Source organism: Pseudomyrmex gracilis, unplaced genomic scaffold (assembly GCF_002006095.1).
Source record: "Pseudomyrmex gracilis isolate BER0280 unplaced genomic scaffold, ASM200609v1 scaffold_53, whole genome shotgun sequence".
NCBI lineage: Eukaryota > Metazoa > Arthropoda > Insecta > Hymenoptera > Formicidae > Pseudomyrmex > Pseudomyrmex gracilis.
The window spans coordinates 676,730-687,947 of record NW_018020637.1 but is presented as its reverse complement, the minus strand read 5'-3'; the positions used below and the strand labels follow the sequence as shown (position 1 = coordinate 687,947).

General features: G+C 41.7%; 1 protein-coding gene across 2 annotated transcripts in view; it reads left to right on the top strand.

The window, feature by feature from the left end:
• LOC109853719 (translational regulator orb2) overlaps positions 1 to 11,218 on the top strand; it is a 131,670-nt gene that overhangs the window by 80,089 nt on the left and 40,363 nt on the right. The window lies entirely within an intron of this gene.

Genomic DNA, 11,218 nt, shown 5'->3' with positions numbered 1-11,218 from the left:
GTAACTATTGCGAATCTAGCAAAATGGTATAGGACTTTTCACCTCAGTTTTATTCCTTCTACCTGCCTACGAGCGATGTTAAACCAATTCTGGGACACCCTGTATATATATATATATCTCGAAGAGCGTGAATTCTCCGCGCATGTAAATCGATACGTAAATATATTAGCTCGTAAATCGTTGCGCAAAACTCCAACACGACCGCTTCTCTTCCCCTGTTTCGACCGCGAAAATATGTGAGCGCGCTCGCGAACTCGTTAACATTTTCCGGTGTGCGCTATTTTTAGCGACGCTCTAGCGCATGTTCGGTATATAGTTTAATGATATACTACTTGTTAACATTTTAACGCAGCGCTCGCGAGCGCGGATTTCTATATATGTATATATGTATGTATAATATTTTTTTGCAGAAGGCGCGATACGATCGTTGCGCATCGCGATCGTTTTCCTCTTGAATTACACGTTCGAACATCCGTGAGATATCAAGCTTCTTTTTGCAGCCGCTTTTATTCCGCTGACGTGTTTTATAAGCGCGCGAAGAATTTTTTTTTAATAAACTGGATTACATTTGCAAAAAGAATTATGACAAATAGACTTTGATTATTGAATCTCGCAATGTGCGACGTGTTTGTTCGCGCGCGATGTGTGTTGTGTGTCGTTGATCTTCGGTCCCGGCGCTTCTTCGGCATCGGATCTCGATCGTAAAGATGTCCCAGGTGTAATTTCTCTTCGTGTTCGTTATTAACGCCACAAAGGCTTACCAGGAAAGCGACCGAGAGAGTGAAAGAAGGACAAGATTTATTTTCGTAACGCCGCGAATCCAAAAGTAGCTGTCGCGCGTTTATGGACAAGGCGCTAAGGCGTTTCGAATTTCATTTTTCCTCTGATGAGGAAAGATTCGCCTTCTCTCCTGAGTACCACATATTCTCGTTAAATCTTCGACGACACTTTTTTTTGTTTTTTATTGATCGGTATGGGAATCTTTTACGTCTCTTAAAAAATTTTTACGTTTAAGTGTCGAGACATTGGAGAGAAAAAGAGAGAGCAAAAAAAAAAAAAAAACAGCAAGTTACGTATATTTATAAGAATAATCTATAAATAACTTAGGTTTTTTTATCGTGCGGTATTTAAAACGAGAACTAGTCGCTATATTAAGCGAATACGCGTTTTATGCCTCTTTTATAGCTAATTACTGGCGCGCACGCGCGAGCACGCATATTTTCCAAAATCGAAATTAAATCGACTCGCGATTGTCGTTATGCGTGCGGCGTGTCGTGCACGTCGTTGTACACGACGAACGCCGAAAAAGAACGCCACGGTATTTCAGTCAGAGACTTTATACTCGGCAGAGAGGCGATGAGCTAATTAACTGTCCGGTGGTGCACTTTGAGAACCGAAATGACCTCGCATTTGCACACACACACACACGCGCGCGCGCGCGCTACGTAAATTTGCTTGCACACGCATACAATGTCGTCGACGTCGGATGAATGAGGTTCTAATTGCATATTATATACCGACTAAATATTTCATCATCGCATTAAATAATATCCGCGTAGATGTAGTTGAGTTTTACTCTCGGCGAAGTTCGCACCTGATTTTCCGAGTTTCGATGTATAATCGGAGAGAGGAGTTTTCTCTCTGAAATCTCTCAGAAGTGCGCGTATAAAAATTGAGAGTTCTCTCTGGCACAATTTTCAATTCAACGCACACCAAACTAATCGATTAAAAAATTACAACTTTATTAATTATTTTCACAGGCTTATGTCGAAATTTCAAAATCGACGAGCTAATTTTATAACAGAGGTCGAACGCACGGGGTCAAAGCGCACGTGGTGAAGATTATAAGAGTTAAGACGGAAATCGAGTTGGATTTTCATTTTATACGCGAGTTCGCGCTCGAAAAGTGAGAGACTTGCTTTAACCTCCTCCCCCCAATACCTTTGATTTCACTTGTGATTCCGGTCCTTTATACACCCACAACTTTTAAATATAAGGCAGAAAATTAAATGCATCGCGTTTAAAACAGGCCGCGAGTGAAGTGTCCCTCGAGATTTTCGTCAAAGGCACTCGTAACTTTATAAGTCCGATTACGTGGCTTTATTCTTCACCAAGAGATTTCCCCGACGGCCGGAAACGACGGCGACTCGCTTAATTTTCTGCCGTCTCGACTGTGAAATTTCGATGCGACTAAAATCTTTCTCCGAATTCATCGAACGCGCGCACATTTCCGGGCACCACATATAAGCGACCGTTCTTTTTAACCCTTAAACGTTACCCCCCGACGGTCTCTCGGGACTATTTTTAAACTTTTGTGTCCCAAACCTCAGAGTTCAAACTTTGCCCTAATTGTTTTCATTAATGTAGTTAAGAAAAGTTTGAACCGTGTTCTTGAAAATAAAAAAATAATGTTTCTTAACAAATACACTGTAATTTGTGACTATTTATATAGAACAAAAACCCATACACGGCAGCGTTTAATGAATTCATCTGTTACGCTCATACGTCGCGTAAAAAAGTTTAGCTGTTCGTGCAAAAAAAAAAAATCGTGATACGAATTGCTATCTTTCCAACAGATTTATTTAATCCCTCTCTCATCCTCATTAAACTGATGCTCTGTTTTATCTTCGTATACGCTTAACACATCCGCGTATGTTGAATGTATTATGGCGCCATGAGCAACATCCATATGAACGTGCTTTTCTTTCGCTTTGTCATGATGGTTACGTGGCTCAGCGCGAGAACGAGAGAATAACAGAGAGAGGGAAAGAGAGAGAGAGAGAGAGGCCGTCACGGCTATCACACAACTGTATCTCTTATCTTAATTCCCGGCGAGCTAATATGCAGATAAATACACACGCACGTGTCGCTATGTTACGCGCGTCTAAATATTCCGCGAGTCGCGGTACCGACATTTAATATGTTTATTAAATGTATACGGAAGAGGTCACGTAGCATGTACTACTGCTCGCATACATAATACAGTTACGAACACGCATGCGAAACGTTAAGAGTCGACCCGCTGATGTGACGGTATAACCGACCCCGCATTACCATATATATTGATCCATCCTAGAAAACGCGCCCGTAGAATCGCGCGCGCGCGCGCTCTCTCAGACCAGACATTCTACCGTCGCGCTTTTTGACAATGTCGCCGGTTACGCTCCTCGGCTTTTTTTCACGCTCTATGAATCGCCTCGCTTTTTTTTTATGTGTACACGTGTGTGTGCGCGACGCAATATTTTGTTTATTCTCTTTTTTTTTTTTTTTTTGCTTTTTTTGACGTTGAATAATACACGCACCTGACGCGCCGGTACTTCTGTCCTGTTCGTCAGGAGGGGTTTTTTGTACACACAATACCGTACTTTAAATATACCGTAAGCGTTCCAAGTGCTCGGCGCGGAACGACCGAGGATTGTCGTCGACGACTTCCAGCTTGGATTCACGCGATTGTTCCGCGCGCTTTTTGATAGAATCTAACGCTCTTCGTTTTGAGCGCGTTTCTAATACTCGAAAAATATGTACGCGCGCGTTGTTAGCGTTGTAAACAACTTATAAAGTTGTTTTGTTTATTTATTGTTATTTTTATATATAGTTGTTTTGTTTATTTATTATTATTTTTATAGTTTTCCTGCGCGCGACTTGTAGTGCGACGTTGAGAAAAAACGTGCGCAAAACAGGAAATCTGAAGAAAATTACGAGTTATTTTTTTTCCGCGACGGATCTGGTTGTTTGTTTGTTGATCGTTAACTTCTCGCGCCTAACGTGTAATTTATTTGTGATAAAAGCACACAAGACTCAAGACTCGTTAGCATACATTACTCTAGCGCGTGTTTTCCGCGAATCACGAATCAACACAATAACATGTTACAACAAATATTATAACAGCGTTCCGATATCATTAAATAAGTGAAACGTTCGAAATTACACAGCCCGAGCGGAATCTTCCTTCTTGTAAGTGCGCACGTTCGACTGAAAGAATTTCGCTGATGGCGTCTGATCATCGTGTTTCACAGGTGCGCGACGCGAATTCCTGTTACTTGCAGATACTTGCGTAATCTGTGATCCGTATCCGGTTCTGTGTGACGGCAACTTCACGTTGCACAGGCGCGTCAAATATATAGAACATTATATTCTCTTTGCTCTCTTTTAAAGACAGGAATGCAAAAAAAAAAAAAAATAGAAGAATGTTGAAAGACATTGAAATTCTATCTCCATATTTTATTTCCTACGCGCGAGGATGATAGAAAAAAAAAAAAAAAATTAATTATCGGGAAAAACCCCGATCACGCGGTATCGCGATAACAGGAATAAGTTCCAAGATGTTTACAGTCGTCAATATTAATAAAAAGCTGTTTTAAGTTCCGCGAGATATACGGAAATAACTCGAATCCCCGCAGTCGAGACGGAACGTCGCGACTACCCGTTTATGTTAATCACTCTTCATATGCTCGTTGACATGAATTTCAATCCGAGCATGTCCGAATATTAATGCTCATGTTTACATAAATAAACGTTACGTACGTCTTGCAATTTCTGGCTGTTCTTCTGTCAATTCGCGATTACCATAATAATGTAATTGCGCAAGCTGTTCACAATGTACGTTGCGAATGTATATATATATCGCACATATTTTTACATACATGTATCATATACTTGAAAGTAATATTGTATAAATGTAAAATTTAATTCTCTTTTAATTTTTTTATTTGTAAAATCAATTTTTGTTTTCGAAGCTTCAATATTGCATCGGATTGAGAATTCACATCAGCTCGCACGAATCGTTTGTCATCACGCGCGGAAATATGGAGGACATCGATATCGATTCTTTTCGTGCTCCGGTGAGAGTCATCGAGAATTTTCTATCGACGATTCCCCGCGGTATTGTTCTTCTTACTGGCGTACGCGAACGTGGTCTGAAATTACGCGGAGAGCGCGCACGAGAAAAACCCGCACGCGTGACAGACATGCCCGAGGTCTCTCGATAATGGCACAACGATCGTGCGGAGTGTGTCGCGAATAGATATATAAGATATTTCATAATAATAATTAAAAACGCAATTATATTGATTATGTTGAAATTGTTCATCTGTCTATCTGAATTCGACATTGGAATACGACGCGCGCGAAAATAATTTCGCGTTGCGTTTTTATTATTCTCCTGTTTCTGAATTCTCAATATATACACAGTCTACACATATTTCTCGGATATATTCCGCGATTGAATACGTGGTTCGTCTGTAACTTTGCCAAATGGGAACTTTACATAAAGACTTCGTGTGCCGTACCAGCCGCACACGCGATTCATCTTTCACCAGTCTTTCTGCTCGGTGTGGTTCGATGATGGAATCCCCCTCAAACTGTGTAGATCCGCTATTCGATAACATAATTCATGTTTATTTATTATTTGACCGTAACCTAATAATTTGCTTACGTCCGTAATAATATTCTCTATCAGCGAGAGAGATCGCTTTGTTCATAACAGTACTTTTCGAAGTCTCATAGATACTACACACAATTGCGACGAAAAAGAAATTTGGAGAAAATGTATGTTATTATCCTCTTCGCACACAAGTCTCCCTTGTTGTCTCACATATATATTTGAAAAAACAAAAATTATTTTTATTTCACATCCGTTTCGATGTTTCGCACAAAAAGTGTGACGTGAGTGTGAAATTTTTTCTCTCTTCTTCTCTTTCTCCTCTTTTCTTTCACGTCTGACATTCATGCACCTCATATGCGCGCACCTTCGCGCTTATGCGCTTTCGAAGAATCGACGCGGATTTCAAAAGAATGGTCGTTAGACTCTCTACAATAGTAACTGCGGGTAATTAACTTCCTGGCCGGATCCAGTGTTGCTTCGACTGAACAGTGCGGGGATATAGCATTGTGAAAGAACGCGCTTTTGTGCGCGCAATACAAGCGCGACACGTATCCTCTCCTCTAGGTTTCTCGTGAAATCTACATTTTTGTTGCTAAAACTTTTTTTTCAGCGCGTCTGTTCTCGCAAAAATTGCGGTTACGTAACGAAATGCATCATGAAAACAATTTATTTGAACGTTTAATACGGAAGAAATTACTATTGCACGCTCTAACGAAGAAATTTTTGCGAATTATTGTTCATAAAGTATATGTTCATATTTACTTAAACTTGCGATTTCTCTCGAAAGAAGAGAGACTTTTATTAGCACACAATATATCCTCGCGCTATCTTACGTTCTCGTCGTACGCATCTCGAGATCCTGTTAGATTTACACGTTCCCGTAAAATTACGGTTGTGTCTCTACTCGAGGGGGTACTTTTACGATTCGCTCGCGGGAGAGTTCTCTCGAGTTTTTTCGTCGAAGAGTAAAAGAGGCGCGCGCGCGCGTTTTCGCAACGACTGCATAACTACCGGTGGAATGTTACGCGTTCGTTCAATAGTCGTGCAGGTAATCGACGCGCGAACGAGGTAGCGCGCGCTCGCTAACAATCCGCGGGCAAAGCCTTTGACCTTTAGCGAGGCGTAAACTCGTAAATCACGTTACGCGACTGAGCAAAATCGCGCCTACGCGCGCGCGCACGTCCCCGCGAGCTATCAGATTTGTCAAAGACCCGGGGGAGAAGAAAAAGAATTAGAAGCGATTTCCTCTGATCATCGCCCGATAATAACGCATCCGTGCGCGGTGAAAACATTTCGCTCCGTTATATGGACGCTCTTTTTTTTTTTTTTTTTATTGTTATCTCACGCATTTATCAGAGCCGAGAGCGACTGGTATATTGCGGTTATTATCTGCGCGCGCGCTTGTTGTTCTACGAGGGAAGAGTGGACGAAGTCAACTCGCGCTGATATTTATAGAGTCTCTCTCATCAGCTTTTCGCAATGCTCTTCGCGCGGATTGCTTGTCGATTTACGTCGATATATGTACGTTTCACTTTGCATATATATGATAACATTTATAATTCACAAAACGTATAAAACGAAAAAAAAAAAAAAAAAAAAAACCGACCCGCTGTTTCGTTATTCTTGAGATCTCGTACCGTATCTCGCGCGTTTCTATATGTTCTTCGCCTTGAAATATTTTCGAGGGAACGTTATCTCCGAAACATACGCGCGCACATACATATATACACACACCGTCAGCGGTTATGTAGATGACACTCCGACTCCCGATGAGAGCGCGGAGGAAGAGGCGGATTTCAGAGGGGGTCGCGCCCCGTTTCCGAGCCGAAAAATCGCGAGGCGTCGCAATCACGCGTTTACGCCGATTGCGCGACTGTCTTATCTTGTATCCGACCAGGCTGTTGTGCGTTGCCTTTTTGCCACCGTCACCGAGGGGAGAAAGTTGTATACGCATGGAGAGCGCGAGCGGAGCTGTGAACTCGAGAGGGTTAGAGAGCAGCGGAGTTCTGTAGGGATATTGCATATTCAGCGAATGCAGATTTTGGGTGCGCGCGCGCAGACCGCAACCGGCGAAACAATACATTAATTAGCCGACCTTTTGCAAAGGGCGTTCTCGCGCACATCCCAAAGAGAACTTTTTCCTCCTCTCCCCGTACCTCTGGATGGTCTTTCCGCGAGGTTTTTGGGCGAGCGCACCCCACATAACTTTTTCCTCCGGCGGTGTAGCGTCCTCGGCGCGGTCATAAATCCGGACGGCGTTCAATATTTATGGGAACTGTGTGTGCGGTAGCTCGGTTACTTTAACTCTCTACTAGGGCCAGGCGAAATGTGTCCCGCCCTTTCCCCCACGACAGATGACTGTATCTGAGATGCTCGTAGATATATACGCGCGATCTTCCGATATGAATCTACGCGCGGCTGACTCGTATAAGTTGTTTTCAACGTCAAAACGTCAATGTATCACATGGGAGTTTCATAAAGCTTCACACAAGCGATGGGGAAGCGCCTCGATTTCGCGTTACATCATTTTTCACTTGAGTTCTATTATTGTCAAAATCGAGTGAAAATATGTTTTTCATTCAAAAAGTCAACCGTTTCTTTGATGATATTTTCAATTGTCAGACGATCAAACGGATCGCGTTCGGGCGCGAGCGAGTATCGCGTCGCAACAAGTTTGTTGCAACAGTGCGCGGAAAAAGATAGTCCGGTGATTTGAGAAGCAGCCGCGCGTTATGTTTCTCGTTCCAGTTACTCGTTGGAAAATCTCGTTCGCATCGAAATTCGCGACGTTGCACGCTTCGTGTGTCGTCCCGATGTGATGATTCTTTTCGCGTGACGACGCCAAATATCACGGCACTTTTAACGCGTGGTGTCGCGAAACGAAAAATCTGGACGGAGAGACGCGTTCGCGCGCGAACGTTCGATGATTATTTCCATCTTTCTGATCTTCGAATTCAGTCTCAAGCTGATTCAAGCACGTTCTAATTACGGGAGATCGGCGAGCTACCACGCGAGTTCAACACTTCATTATTCGTGACTCGGGGGGGGGGGGAGGGGGGTAATGAGAGAGTTTGTCCGTGATGGGAAATCACAGTATTCGATCGGTTTGATTAGACTCCGAAGATCTACCGAAGTAAAAGAACGCAATACTTCGCGCGAGGATACACTTTCAGCCAGGTAATGATTAATCATGGCGGACGCTTGATTAAATCGAAAGTTTTATCGGCTGTTTACATCAACGTCCGTGGATATCAATTCAATCGTTTACATCGGCGTTGTAAATATCAATTCAATCTTCGTCCTGTACTTTAGTTATATTGTATACATATATATGTATACGGAGAAAGAGAGAGAGAGAGAGAGAAAGACGCCACCGTCTCTCGATTATTTATACATCTCTCAGCTAAATATTAGTACTCGCGTCTCTCCATCATTTGCACTTGTGAAGTAGAAAAATTACTCAGTCAATAATGTATAATAACGCACTTATACATTGACCTCGTAAAAGCAATGGGAAGTCTCACAAGTACCACAGATGCTTGACGACGCATACGTCAGACGAAACAGTTTAAGGCAAAATCCACTTCCGAGCAAATTTCACGCTACGCTTATTTGTGTCACCGTTGGGAGGGAAGGGGGAGGAGACAGGAATTTTATGACTCTGATTAATTCGATGGGGGCGACGTTGCGCAATCCGGTGGAGTCAAGGTACGAAGTTTCCCTTGTCCCACATTCCCCCCGTATCCTTGACGAAGTTTCTCGCACACAACCGATGTCATTTCCTTACAATAGATATTTATCTATTTATCTTGAATTCAGGACTAGACGCCAGAATGTAAAAACCAACGTTGTCGCAACGTGAAATGATTCATCCTCCGTCAGGTCGTTACGGACCGTCTGTCCGCCAATGACAAATTTTTTTTACCAATCAATGCTGTAGACTCAATCAAAAAAACCTTAGAATTGTTTAAGTACATTTATACATTTGATAATTTTCGCGTCACAATAATTACAAAGAATATTTTATTGATAATAAAATAAATAAAATATTCTCTGTAGACCTTGTGACGCGAGACAACCTCAACAAATATTTTTGTTTTCCTAAGAATGTGTACTTGCGCCGTATTTGTAAACGTGAACTGAGTGACATTTTCTCATCGTGTTCGAAAGATCGATTGAGGTGTGAAACTCGTCGTCGGTGCCGCTTGACATTAAATTGCAATTACTTGCGGAGATGAAACTTGCAATCGGGTTTAAACGCGAGTGCTTGGCAGTTCTAGAAATCGAGTTCCGAAAACGTTAACGCTGCAGCGCATCGCGTGAATGGCGTGGTATTTCGCGAGGCGGTTATTGTGGCCGAGTGTGGGTCTGATGCGGTGGATTCAACATGGCGTCTATAAGATCAACTCTATTCCGGATTTAACTTTGACAGACGAAACGTGAATGCCGTATGCCATGCGTGTCTAACTTGAAGGAGGCTCGAGTCTCCGATTTTGCCGGGAGGCGGAAATTGCTGAATATCAGATAATTGACTCTAAAATCGCGCATACTGACTTCACACATCAGAGACACAATCATATATATAATTGCAGTGAGAATAATATCACAAGAAACATTTTTTTTTTTATTTTTTTTATTTTTAGATATATCAGAATCTCCATTTCCATTTTACTCCATTTTCGTTTTATTTTTAAATTGCGATTTTTTAGTCGAGAAATATTTAGGAGAGAAAGAGAGAAAGAAATGTATTTATATAATACTAATACATTATTATATTTTTATACATACTAAGAAATCTCACGAAGCAATCAATGTTTTATTACTGTTTTATAATGAAACTTGCAAATTATTATCTCTTCTATATTTCTCGCGAATCTCTTATATAATTTATGTGCGATCGATCAGGACTTTTCATCGCATTTTCTCTCGCTCATACATACTGTAATTATTAGAGGAAGAAGTGTTATTTTTAAGCACATTCGAATACCAAATGAAGACTTTTCTGAGATGTCAAGAGCTAGTCTTAGGAAGTAATTAAATTACAAGTACTCTCTCTTTCTCTCTCTCTCTCTCTCTTCTTTTTTTACTGCAACATGATTAACCCGCTTCCTGAAGGACAGTAAATGCGGTCCTTCGGCCAATTAAAATCCACGATTATGCCCGGCTTTATCATGCCGCGACGCAATTAAAGTCAATTACTGCGCGTCCTATTCGTGTCGCCGATCACGTGACTCAATCTGCATCGTGAACTACTTTTACCATACGAGAGAGAGAATAGCGCACCTTAGCGACAACGCGTGTGCCGTAATGCGCCTCGGGCACGCGTACGCGTAAAACAGATGCGCACGGGCTTCGCGCGCCTGTAGGTTCTGTCTCGGGTTTTTCTCCCTACCTTTCTTTTATGCCACCGTCAAAGAACGGCTCCCCGATACGAATATCGTCGACCTTGATAACACTTGCGAAACAACTCATGTATCCGTATCGAGAAACAAGCTTCTGTGAATGCGAGTACTCCTTATGTCTTCGATATGGCGGTAAAGCGACACCGAATGTGAAAGAAATCAACGCGAGAATGTTGTTGAACACGATCATTCGAGAATTTCAAAAGCGGTGCAATAATCGTAGCGACTTGAGAAAGTTACGTGCGAAAGCGATTCTCGCGAATGTGTAGTTTTGATAAAATACTCCGTCACAAAGATTTCGTAGAAGTTAAAAGAGGAATCGTACGCTGTGTGTGATGGCGGTCATCAATCTTTTAATTATTTATATATATATAATTTATTATAATTTAATTTTTAATTGATATATATATATATATAATTTTTTATGTTATAT